The sequence below is a fragment of the Vicia villosa genome, linkage group LG7 (genome assembly GCF_029867415.1).
Source record: "Vicia villosa cultivar HV-30 ecotype Madison, WI linkage group LG7, Vvil1.0, whole genome shotgun sequence".
In the NCBI taxonomy this organism is placed as follows: domain Eukaryota; kingdom Viridiplantae; phylum Streptophyta; class Magnoliopsida; order Fabales; family Fabaceae; genus Vicia; species Vicia villosa.
In genome coordinates, this window is record NC_081186.1 from 55,806,989 (window position 1) to 55,820,236 (window position 13,248).

General features: G+C 35.4%; 2 pseudogenes; one reads left to right on the forward strand and one right to left on the reverse strand.

Annotated features, from left to right (window-relative positions):
- Positions 1-9,737: 9,737 nt before the first annotated feature.
- Positions 9,738-11,091, reverse strand: LOC131620599 (uncharacterized; annotated as a pseudogene).
- Positions 10,937-13,180, forward strand: LOC131619102 (uncharacterized; annotated as a pseudogene).
- The last annotated feature ends 68 nt before the right edge of the window (positions 13,181-13,248 follow it).

Consider the following 13,248-nt stretch of genomic DNA (forward strand, 5'->3'; position numbering starts at 1 on the left):
TATCTCTATTATCGTTACCATATAGATATATCTCTTCTCATTATATTTATCATTTCAATTCTTATACTAATTTTAGTATTAAGATTTTGATTATTATTGTTATTATTATTATTATTATCAATAATAATAATAAGTATTATTATTAACTATAATAATTATTATTGTTTATTATTATTAATATTTATTTTTATTATGTTCCAATAGATCTAATTAAACAATAACTTTTTATAATTTTTGTGTCATAACAATGTGAAAAAAATTATTTAGTTTCTATTAAATTGAAATAGATCTTTTCTGTGATATCTTTTTACTTCGTTTATTTCAACATTATTCTTTTCTTTATATTCAAAGTTTTTTATTTTTTCTGACCATCACATAGAAACTTAATTTGACTGACATATTTTTTTTTGGAAATAAATGACTTTTATTTACCAAAAACAGGAATTACAACGCGATCACAAGGATCCAGCAACAAATCGGACAAAAAACCAAACCTAAACTAACCAATCATAAGGTTAGCAATCTGGGGTTTTAAACCCTTACAATTCCAGCCCCTATAAACTATTTTATCAATAACAATCTTAATAGTATGTGAAGCATCAATTGGAGTATCAAAAATCTTCTTGTTGCGATGAGCCCAAATACCATAGATTGCTTCAGCAGCGGCTAATTTGAGTAAGGATGCTCTCCAGCCTTTGCCTTTGGTCTTGTTCATAAGCCAAATAACTTCTTCATCCCACTGTTTCGGATCACGATCAATATGTAACCATTGAAGAATTGCAATCCAAATCTTGCGAAATTCCACACACTCAAAGAAAATGTGACTATCCGATTCTATCTTTCCACAATAACTACAGTCAATGGAATTAATGAAACCAAGATGATTCAATCTACTCTTAGTAGCCAATCTACGATGGCAAAGCAACCAAAGAGTAAGAATGGCACACGGCCTAGCTGGATTTTTCAGACAAAGACTCTTCCATGGAACAGTAGGATTCAAATTCAGGCATCGATAAATAGCACCACAACTGAATTTACCTGTTTTGTTCATGTCTTCCCATTGTGTTTGGCAGGATGGGAGTATTTCTCTAGACTTAATAACTTCTTTTACAATCCATGTGCTAGCTGTATTTGGAGTAAATTCCCAGACAGACCGGTTCCTCAAATAGTATGCGTGTACCCATTTCACCCATAACATATCCGGTTTGTTGCAGATGTTCCAGAGAAGTTTCAGCATTGTGCACTTGTTCCAAGTGTTGATGTCAATAACTCCCAGACCCCCTTTTGATATAGGCTGACAGATAGTCTTCCAAGCAACAAGACTCTTCCGACTGACATGCTCTTTACCTGTCCAGAGAAAGGAACGACAAATGGCATCAATTTTAGCAAGCACTGCTTTGGGTAAAGGAAAACAAAGCATCCAATAATTTGCAAGAGCAAACGATATGCTCTTGATAAGTTGTAACCTCCCAGTATATGTAAGCAGTTTAGAAGTCCAAATGCGAGTCCTGCTAGTGATCTTATCAATTAGCCCCATATAATGATGAATAGATAGTTTCTTGCTTGTAATGGGTACTCCTAAGTATTTGAAAGGCATGGCACCTTATTGGAAACCAGAGAGCCTGAGTAACTCATTCTTCAGATTCTGATCTATAGCCCCAAAGAAAATCTTACTTTTACTCTTATTTATGTGCATACCTGTGGACTGAAGAAATTTGTAAAAAGCTGTCAGTAAAAGATCAACAGAAGTGAGATCACCCCTGGCAAAAAGGAGGACATCATCTGCAAACATTAGGTTAGTAAGTTGCAGTTTTTTACACTTGGCATGATGTTTGAAACATGGATTCAGTTGCATCTGATGGAGGCTTCTTTGCAGGTATTCCATTAGCATGGCAAACAGATAGGGGGAAATGGGATCTCCCTGCCTTATGCCTCTTTTAGCAATGAGAATTTCAGAATGATTTCCATTGATATTAAATCTATAGGAAACACTTGTCAAACTCTGCATAATCCAGTTGAGGAACTTAGTAGGTATCCCCAATTTAGCCATAATACATTCCAAAGCCCTCCAATTTATCATATCATATGCCTTTTGTAAATCAACCTGAAACATACATTTTGGAGGACCTTGCTTCCAATCATAGCCTTTCAACAGATCAAATGCCAAAAGAATGTGACTTTGTATCTGTTGACCAGGTATAAATGCTGCTTGATTGTTACTAACTATGCTGCCAATGACCATGCTAAGCCTATTAGTAAGAATCCTGGAGATTATTTTGTAAAAAGTGGAACACACAGAGATAGGCCTAAAGTCTCTTATACATTTAGCAGAGGTAGTTTTTGGAATTAAAGAGACCAATGAACAGTTAAAAGCTCTATACATTTTACCTTTGTCAAAGTATTCATGAACAGCAGCAATCACATCACCTTTAATAGTATTCCAGCAAACTTTAAAAAACCTAGCCGTGTATCCATCTAGGCCTGGGGCAGAACTGTCTGCTATACCCTTAAGAGCAGTGAAAATCTCATCATCATTGAAATCTCTATCCAGCAAGATTTTCTGGTCTCTTTGAAGTTGAGAACCTCTTCTTATGGCTTCAATGTCAACACTATCAAGGGAGTTCACTCTATGCCCCATAAGTTTACCATAGAAGTTAAGAACTTCCTGTTCAATGTCATTGGGATTGGAGATAGTTTGACCTTCCTCAGTTTCCAAACTAGTGATGGATTGGAAAGCCTGCTTAAGTTTGACAGATGCATGGAAATATGCATTGTTCCCATCCCCCTCCCTAAGCCATTTAATCTTTGCCCTTTGTTTCAAGATACTCTCTTCAATCTCGTGCCATTTAATAAGCTCCTCATGACATCTCTTGGCAGTACGAATTTTCCCAGTATCCCATTTATCTAAACCAAGATCTTCTTGAGCTTTAGAAAGATTTTGTCTAGCCTGAATGATTTGTTGATTGGCAGACAGTAAAGGTTTAGTCATCCTATAAAGAGTCTTCTGTAATCTTTTTAATTTATGCCAGAGAATATAACTAGGGCCCCCTCCAACACATGGTTCATTCCAACTACTATGCACAGCTTGATGAAAGCCCTCAGCTTCAGTGAGGCAGTTAAGGAATCTGAACCTCTTAAAATGTTTAGCAGGCTGATCATGATGTTGGAACAAAAGCAGTGAGTGGTCAGATACACTTGGTGGAAGAACTTTAAGAGTGTAATCTGAGTGAGCCTGAAACCAAGTAGTATTACCCAACAATTTGTCAATTCTAGAGTAGATAGTACCTATGTTATGTTTATTGGACCAGGTATAGAACTCTCCTTGATTAGTCATTTCAGCTAGGTCATGTTTCCTCATCATGTCATCAAGGTCCTGGAATTCTGTTTCACTAACAGCTTTGCCACCAATCCCGTCCTGAGAGCAAAGAACATTGTTGAAATCACCAATTAAGCACCATTGGCCCTGAACATTAAGAGAGTCTAAATCTTTCCAAAGGCTCTTCCTTTGCTCAAGCTTATTTAGACCATAGATCGCAGTAAGCCAAAACAAGAACTGTTGTTGATTATTGTAGACAGCCACATGAATCATTTGAGAACTCATCTTAATCACACGAATGTCAATGTGAAGGGGATTCCATTGTAACCAAATACGCCCATTAGGATGGTAATTGTAGTTATCAATGAATTGCCCGACTAGATTCATCTTATTCCTAATATAGACAGCCTGGTCCTGTTTAACTCTAGTCTCTACAAGGATATTAATATATGCTTTAAGCTCTAGGAGACGGGAGCTAATCTCCCTAAGCTTAGCAGTATTATTAAGCCCCCTAACGTTCCATGAGACTAACATTGACCTGTATCTTGCAGCACTTGTAAGTCATTCAATACTTGCAAAGCATCAAACCCATTCAAACAAGTTAAAGTAGCAGGATCAGTTTCAATTAAAGGCTTCTTACCCCTGTCTCTACCACTCTTTGGCACTTCAGTCCACTTTGGTACATCAGTAGGAGTAGGATTCACCACAGGTTCTTGCAGAGTTGTAGTCACATTTCCAGTAGGCTTGTGTTCACTTATTTTCGCAGCTACAGGCTCGATAGGTTTAGCTTTAGGTTTCCATTGTTTGGCTCGAGGATTTTGTTGATCACAGTTATGACCCGGTTTGTGGCACCTATTGCAATACAAGGGTTTCCACTCATATTCAATAGCTTGTTGTAGCTTATTACCATCTTTATCACGAATCACAATTTCCTCAGGAAGCTCTTTCGTGATGTCCATTTCCACCAGGATTCGCGCATAGGATACTCTAAGCTTGTTTGCTGTACACTCGTCCGTTACCAAAGGAATGCCAAGTGCGCTGCCAATCTTATTCAGACTCATCTCTCCCCAAAGGTATAGAGGAAGTTGAGGTAACTTAATCCATAATGGAAGGGTACGAAGAAAGTCCTCCTTGAGTTTGAAATCTGGGTTCCATTCCCTAATTAGAACAGGCATATTCCTGATAGTGTGGGGACCCTTCATCATCACATCATCCCTGTCACTGAAGGAATTAAATCTGAGGATAAAGAAACCCTCCTCATTGTAATACATATCAGGGAGAGGAACAAAATTCCAGGATTTAATCATGAAATTCTTCAGGGCATTCATACTGAGGTCTCCACCGATAACGTAAAGGATGAGAGCCGATGCCCAGAAGTTCAGTTCTGATTCAATATCAGAAACCTCAATCTCAACTTCAATATTTCCATCCACCACTTTAGGCGCCACATACTTCATAGATCTACCCTTCCCAGGGTTGCGGTTGTCTTTTAGAACATCCACCCAAAGTTTTCTACCTTCATTATTCGGAGGGATAACCGAGTGAGATGAAGGAGGAACTAAGGGGGTTTTCTCAACCACAATAGCAGCACTAGTACTCGAACTGGCTTGGTCAACCACCGTTTTACTGGTAGTCGGCCTCCCTCGTCCCATTCTCTCTCAATTTCTCAATTTGACTGACATATTTATTCTTTTAAACCTATAACCAAGAGATAAATTTAGAGCAATAATTAAATAATTAATTAAATTTAATATTATTTCGAGAATTTGAAATTTGCTTAACATAAAGTTTAGTAAATTTTATCTTATTAAAAAATCTATAAAATAATATACAATAATTTGTATATATAAACTTTATTTATTTGAGATATTTTTTTATTAAAAATACATGTAATTAACTATAATTACAAACACTATTAATGTGTAACAAATATTAAAATATTAGTTTATAAAAAAAGTTTGTATTTTTTAAAATAAAATGATAATTTTTATTCTAAAAATTTAAAAATATTTGATTAATACACAAAGTTATTACTATAAAATTTGATACGGTAAAATTTGGACAATTTATATTCTCTTACTATATTTAATAAAGAGCAATAAATTAATTTGATATATTTTATTATATTCAAATTTTTATCTTCAAATATCATAAGTCATTTTTCATTTGTATTAGTAAATTATTTTAGAGGCTAATGTAATATAACATTTTTGTTTTTGTTTCATTGAATGAGATGATACAATTTTATTACATAAAACATATATTATTATATATTATTATTATATATTATTATTATTATTATTATTATTATTATTATTATTATTATTATTATTATTATTATTATTGAATACATTCATATTAAAACGGGTTTTAGTTTATAACTAAAATACAATTTAATATTTATGAAATATTTAAATTTAGTATTAGAAATATGTTCATTGAAATTACACATAATTATATACCTATGCAAATTGCATTTATACTAAAAATTGCTATAAGTATTATATTTTAGATATGAGACAATTATGATGTATGAAAAACACAACTTTCTTATGAAAAACACAAATTTGTCATTCTTTTTATTCAATTTATTTTATACATTTTCTATGGATCGAGACTACTTAAAATAGACATGCCCTAGAGACCGAGACTACTTAATTTTTTATTATTTTATTGAATTAACACAATTACCCGTTAAAAATTAATAAAATAATTCTACACTATATAATTAATTCATATTTGGATCACGAGCACGAATTGACATATTTTTATTCATTATTTTTAATAGTATATTTTTTATCTATATTTTTTATCATTACTTTAACATAATTATTTACTATTTATAATAACTTTGCGCCACCCAGTGTCCTCCGAATAGATTTGATGTTTATTTATCTTTTAATTTCCTTCTTCTGCAAGCTTTCCCTATATCAATACATATTTGTTAAACTCTTTTATGTAGTTTAAAAATTTATACTATAGTTTTAATTATTATTTAATTGATAATACTCTAATTTAATTTTATGGAAGACATTTAAAATATTAATTAATTAATTTAATTATATAAACGGGAATAACTTACAAATATTTTTGTAAACATGAAAAAGTTTATTGTTGATACAATTATTATTATTATAAACTGTAATAAGTTATAAATATTTTAATAAACGGGAAAAAGTCAACTGATTATACAATTATTTTTATAAACGGGAATAAGTTGTAAATAATTTTATAAACGGGGAAAAGTCAACAGTTGATACAACTATTTAACGAGTTAATTTTTTTAAAACTTACACAAATTATTAATAAATTAAAAATGTCCAAATTATTTTATAATTTACAAAGAAGTTTAGTTAAGTAAATTTTTTATGTATATTATTAATAACAATGACATTTTATCTATACAATAGTAATCTAACTATAAATAAAAATTGTAAATTATAAGTGTTTTTAAAATGAGATTTTTTACTTAGAAAATATTTAACCCGTGCCTCGCACGGGTGTAAAGTACTAGTAGTGTAGGATTTAATTTCCGCATTTTAATTTCCTGCAAATTTAATTGCTTAGATGTATGCTAACTAGGATTGTATGACAAGATTTAAAAACAATTGTTAGATCGCTAACTCAAAGATAAATATCTGAACATAACACACATACTTGTTGCACACACTCACCTTTAGGGTTTCCCCTCTTGGTTGCCTTTCTCGATTTAAATGGTAAAGTCCCTCGAACGTCGGAATGTCTTAGCAAGGTCGCCTCCGATTAATGTCATCATAGTCCCTTCGAGTTGCCTACAATAAAATGATGATCGTCCCTTCGAATGCTAAGACGTCCTTACATGTTGCCTTATAAGACCATCTGATGACCCTTCGATGACCCGCACATCTAATGTATAGGACTACCTACCCTTATATGGTATGGATAGTACTATCGCTCAAGGAAAGTATTTAGAATAGGAAAGACCTTACGAACTAGGGTAGGAACTCTTAAGTGCTTGCTCACAATCAATTCAAACAAAAACAAATACTTTTCACACCCCATTTTCTAACGTTGTCTTTTTAGACATTCTCAAAATCAAATCATTTTTCTAAACACACACGACACAAACATTTCAAAACAAACAAAGTGAGCTAAGCAACTAAGAGCCCGTAGATAACTACGGATGAAAAGGGTGTTTACACCTTCCCTTTTCATAACCTACCCCCCGAACTCAATCTCTTTTCAAAGAAGGTCTTTCCTGTTCTTTTATACCTTTCCTAATTGGATAAAATAAAAGTCGGTGGCGACTCTTGCTCACCACAACATTTTGCTTGCTTAAAAATATAAAGTCAGTTCACCGTATTACAATGTTGACGCCATGCCCAGGGTCCCACGATACGTCCTCCAAAGGGGGAATAACGGAGTGGGCCCATATCGCGTGTACCTCGACCGCACTGCTGACGATGATATCCATTGGACGTCGTTCACTGATTACCATGATGTTGTCCCATTCGACCGCATCGCATTATATTCTAGATGGTTGGCATGTGAGACCAACGCCATGTCCAGATATCTGCCGGAGCGGTGCATGAGGCAGTTTGCACGTGTGCAGATGATACCGAGGTCTCCATTTGAGGCTGCTCCCGACACCGTTACCCGAGTGGAGCTCACTGCTATATTTGAGGATTGGGTGCATCATTTGGTGCTTGAGGAGTATCGGCGTTTGGTGGCCACCCAGAGCTGACACTGTGTGGATGGGTATGTGACATGGTTTTATCGGGTGTCACATCCTCTAATGACACCCGATGCTCCTGGAGATCCTCCTAGGCCAGGACACAATGAGATCTTGGAGAACCAGCAGGTCGAGGATGACCAGCGGATAGAGATGCTTGAGCGGGATGCATTGGACCGAGGTATCATTGAGCATGGCGGTCCAGAGGCAGTTGCCATTGTGGAGAGGATGGTCAGTGACGCGGCCGGTGTGGCGGCGTATAGGAGGCAGATGAGGTCCCAGGAAGTTAGGGTTAGGCATACTCAGTAGCAGTTGCCTATTTATGTTTTATGCTTGACTTTTTTGTATTTTTGTTGTACCATTTTGACATTTACGTACAACTATTTTTTGTATATATATAATATTCGTATTTTATTCTAATTTGCGTGTTATATTTTGTTTAGATCAAGCATTATTTACATTAAGCATTGTTGATTAATTTATAATACGGGACTAAACATTGTTTAGAAAAGAAAAAGAAAATTTGCTGCATTTTTCAGAGATGCATCTTTGAAAGCACCTATTTTCGCATTTTTAATTATTTCGGAGATGTATTTCTAAATTCTGAGAAAATATGGAAAAAAAAAGTGACTTCGGAGATGCATCTCTGAAGTCAAAGATATTATGGGGTTTTCAGTAAGAATTCTCCCTCAAATGGATCTATAAAAAAATTGTCTAAAAGGGAATAAACGGAGTAACATGAAAAACTAGAATGGGCCAAGTAACGTGGGTCATAGGAAAGCCCAATAGCTTTAACACAAGTCCTTAAATATAACATGAAGGATTGTTGTTCTAACAAAGTACAATACAAGAAGAATTTATTATTGATGTAGCTTTCTAACATGAAGCGTAAATGCTGAATCACAATCTTCAATTGCGTTTTCATATTGTCCTAGCTTAGAACGACACGCGGCTCGATTGCATAGAAGAACTGAGTTGTGTGGAATATGATCTAATCCTTCATTATATACTGCACATGCTTCGCTGAATTTCGATGCCTTGAAGAGTAAGTTTCCATTCACTCTGACCGATGTTACTGAAATCATCTCTCTGTTGCTTGGATCACCTTAGCTACTTTCCGAGTTGTTATGACAACTTCCTTGTTGCTTGGATCAACCTTAGCTACTTTCTGAGCTGTTATGACAACTTCCTTAAACTTGTCAATCGACTTAGGTTCACTCCAAACTAAGTTCATAAAATATAGAGTCGTCTCAAGTTTTTAGAGGAACTGTATAGGTAAGTCGAGGTTTAACCATAGCAAAATAAATAAAGACGTTATTTAACCACGATTTAACTGTGACAATATTAAACGGTGGTTTAGACATTGATAATCTATATAAGACCTCCAAAAACATAAACAACTCTAATGAATGAAGAAATCATCTAAAGGTGAATTATTTTTTCAAACCTGTCGGATGCCAAGTAAACATGAATCAATATTTAAGCACTAGCAGCCATGCCAAAGATCTTGTTACACCAGTCAAGTGAAAATTTTGGCATTTTTTCATAAATAGCATTTGCTTCTTCATATCTTAGGAGTTTCAATAAGGCTTCAGTTTGTAAAGCATAAATCTAAGACACATACAAACAATTCTAATCAGCATCAATTCTAGCACAGATAAAACAATTTTTTGTGAAACCTAATGCTTGATTGAGGAACTTACCCGGGGGGCTGAATCAGTACCTAAGAATAATGCAGACTATGTTTCCTTTAATACAACACTCCATTCATTGAACTTCGTAGTTTCAATGCATTAGTTAATGTTATTTTGTGGAGCCCGAGCTTGAAAAGCAAGAATAGAATCAACACACGAGGTTGATCGGTTGCAATCCAGCGCCTTTTCGACTTCTCCCAATATGCATTAAAATTTGAAATTCAATGAGCAACATCCTAACGCGATTTAGGTTGCATTGAACACATTTGAACGCGAATATCCTCAATATCAAGGATCGTGAGACAGAATCAATATAGAAAAAACCAAGTACCTGAAATATATTGTTGCCAACCGATTGTGAGCTCTGTTATAAGAAGGATCCAACCAAATCAATTCGTCACACTCAAGAACTGCTTCTTGACACCTTCCTAATCCAATCAAAGCAGCACTTTTGTTACAATGATAAGCTGCTTTATTCGAATCAAGAGAAATTGCTTTATCATACAAAGCCAAAGCCTCTTCAAAATTACCCTTTTGGTAAGCTTCATTTCCTTTTGATTTCGACACTTCATGTTCTATACCATTGTGTCTTTTGCTTAAAAACTGTGCAAGTTCAATACTATTCTTCCTCAAAATATTCCCCATAACCATTTTTCTCGCATTGTTACTATTGTAAAAACTTGACATAGAGTTTACCTCTGAATGCTTAGGTAAACGTTTAACACTTTTTCATCTTGGAGTGTTCACTAGCAAGTTTCCAGTGAGTTTCAAGGGAGCAAAGTCTTTATCTATGGACATGTTCTTGGTTTCGCGAGGGCGAATAGCGCTTATTCTAGCAAGTTGTGGAGAATTCCGCGTTGATTCTATCTGAAGCTTGATATCATCGTTCGTATTACAGTTTTGTTCAACCCTTATGTGGGTTGAATTATCCGCGGACAGTGAGGATGTCGAGCTTCTTGAAGTAGCATCTGAAATACGGTTCGAATGTTAGTGAGTATAGCGATGGTGGAGATTCTTTTCACTTTCTTTGGAGACAAGTTTGATTCATTTTTGAGATGATCATTGTTGTTAGTTTTCAATGGTAGGGATTGGACTAATGAGTTTCTTAGTCTAGGGCTTTTGAGATTGAAAATTATTTCCATGAAACCACAACATAATTCATTTCCAACCTTGTTGTTTTTGGTTTCCATTGTGAAGTTGGTTTGCTTTTTCTTGATGACGTGTGTGTTTTAGACGAAGGGGTTTGAGAAGTCAACGGTTTCTTGTCCAAGAGACAAATACTATATATTACTCCTTTGGTGAATGGGGACTTTGAGAAGCAAATTATATTACATGAAGAGCATGAATCAGATAAGATTTGAAAAAACGAAGACGTTCTAAGTCCGTAATTTGGCAATCTCTGAGACTTTCTGAAGTTGAATTCTGTCCTAAAGTTATTCACGAGTATGCACTTGGATGTAGGAGCAAGATGGTTCGGGAAACTTTGAAGACGAAAGTAAGGAAACATCTTGCATTTCTTGGTTGGGAAATTGTCCTCAACATAGACGATGCCGGATAAGCATGGTCAGAAGTGTTACACTTGGATTTTTCTAGTAACTAAAGTTTTGCAAGAGGATCCCAACATGAACTCTGTGCTGTCCCAGATTGACAGAAATCTTTCACATCTGGTCTCTGATCCACCACAAATGAACAATGATCTAGATCTTTGTCCTCCAACCAATTAGCCTTCCCCAGTTAAAGTTCAATTCGGATCAGAATTCTGTCCTCAAGCCGTCGTGAAATATTACTTGTACACATTAGAGAGAAACTCGGCTGAGAAGAGAGAGTGGAAATTGAAGGCAAAAAAACATCTGTTAGCAGAAGGATGGATCTTTGACTACCCAACTGGAAGAAGGAGGGCAAATTTGTACAAGTCTCCAGGGTGCATGCGAGCTATACCTTAAAGAAAAAATTCCTGAATGGACTGACTCAGATCATGTTGATGGTGATGCTCTATTGCTTTAAGAAGATCCTGAATTACAAACTATATATGATTCATCACCAACTGCAAGGAGAAACCGTAAAGGCGCAAGGACTTCAAAGAGTAGTGCACAAAAGAATCTAGAGAAGGAAGTACCTAACCGTAAAGGCGCAATGACTTCAAAGACTAGTGCACAAAAGGATCAAGAGAAGGAAGAACTTACCCGGGTGCTAAGATCAAGCAAAAGGGTGCAGAAGGTTTTGGGTTTGTCACATCAAAAGCCTCAAAATATTGTGTCTTAGTTAATAGATTGCGACGTTGTGTTGCCAAGATACAAGATCTATTACTGGGAAACAGAAGGCAGAAACTCATCTACGTTCGCGAGGAATTAGGTGCAAATGTTGTCAGAATGTATAATGGACTCCGCCGCTTTCCAACCATGCTGGTGGAAGAAGTAACTGCAGGCCTTCGGCATGTATCTTTTTGAAGGATGGTAGGTCACTGTTAGATTGCATGAGGGAAGTAATGCATGATCATAGGTCAAGGGAAACCAAAGAGAAACCATGCAGTAATCTGTTTGAAGGCGAAAATGACAACATCTGTTTGTAACTATGGTGGTGAACTTATTTTATGCGACCAGTGCAAGTGTCTTAATTTGGAGTTAGATTATTAACCAGTTTCCTTTTCAATCATGCTTATTAAGTTCTATCATGTTGCTATATTTGCTTTCATTTTTATGTCCATGATGATGTAACTCCTTCGATTCACAACTTCAATGCCGTATTAACTAGTTTCATTCTGCATGTGTAGGGCATCCCCGATGGTAATTGGTTTTGTCCATCATGCCGTTGCGGGATTTGCGGCCAAAACAAAATTGAAGAGAAAGAGGATGGATATTTTCTTACTTGCTTTCAGTGTGTCAATTCTGAGAGTTGTGGTGTTGACAATGCTGAAAATGATCTAGTGGCAGGCAGAGAGTTACAGCAAATTCAGCGTTGCACTTTCGGTTGAATGTTTTACTACAAATTTCTTCTCTTCCAGCTTATTGCGAAAAATCTATGCCTATATGGATGGCAACACAAATACTGAGCCAATGTTTTTGAAGAGTATTTTAGCTCTTGTGAAATATATCGTTCAATTTTGGTTTTGGCATGCAAAAGCATCAGTGTAGGGTTTGAGATTTCAACTATATATGCACCTCAAAGCCCCTTCGTTTTTATCAGTATTTGTTTCATTTAAATGTGTGGATTATGTACATCTATGAGTCCTTTCTTTCACTAATGGGTTTGTTCACATGTATACATTGTCCATGATCATGATATTTTATCTTTAAGTTATGCTACATTATTGTTATATTCGCACCGATCCGGACCTTTATATATGTACTACGGACCCTTTGAAATTCCAGGGTTTCTATATTGTATGTACTTCTTGAGAGGAATGAAGAACTAGTCAGTGTGGCTACTATAAGGTGAGTATAGGATTGCGACTACTTAGAATCGAATCAAGTAGTAGGTTTTGCATAACTCTGTGATTGCATTTCTTTAACTTGTCATATCATTTTGTA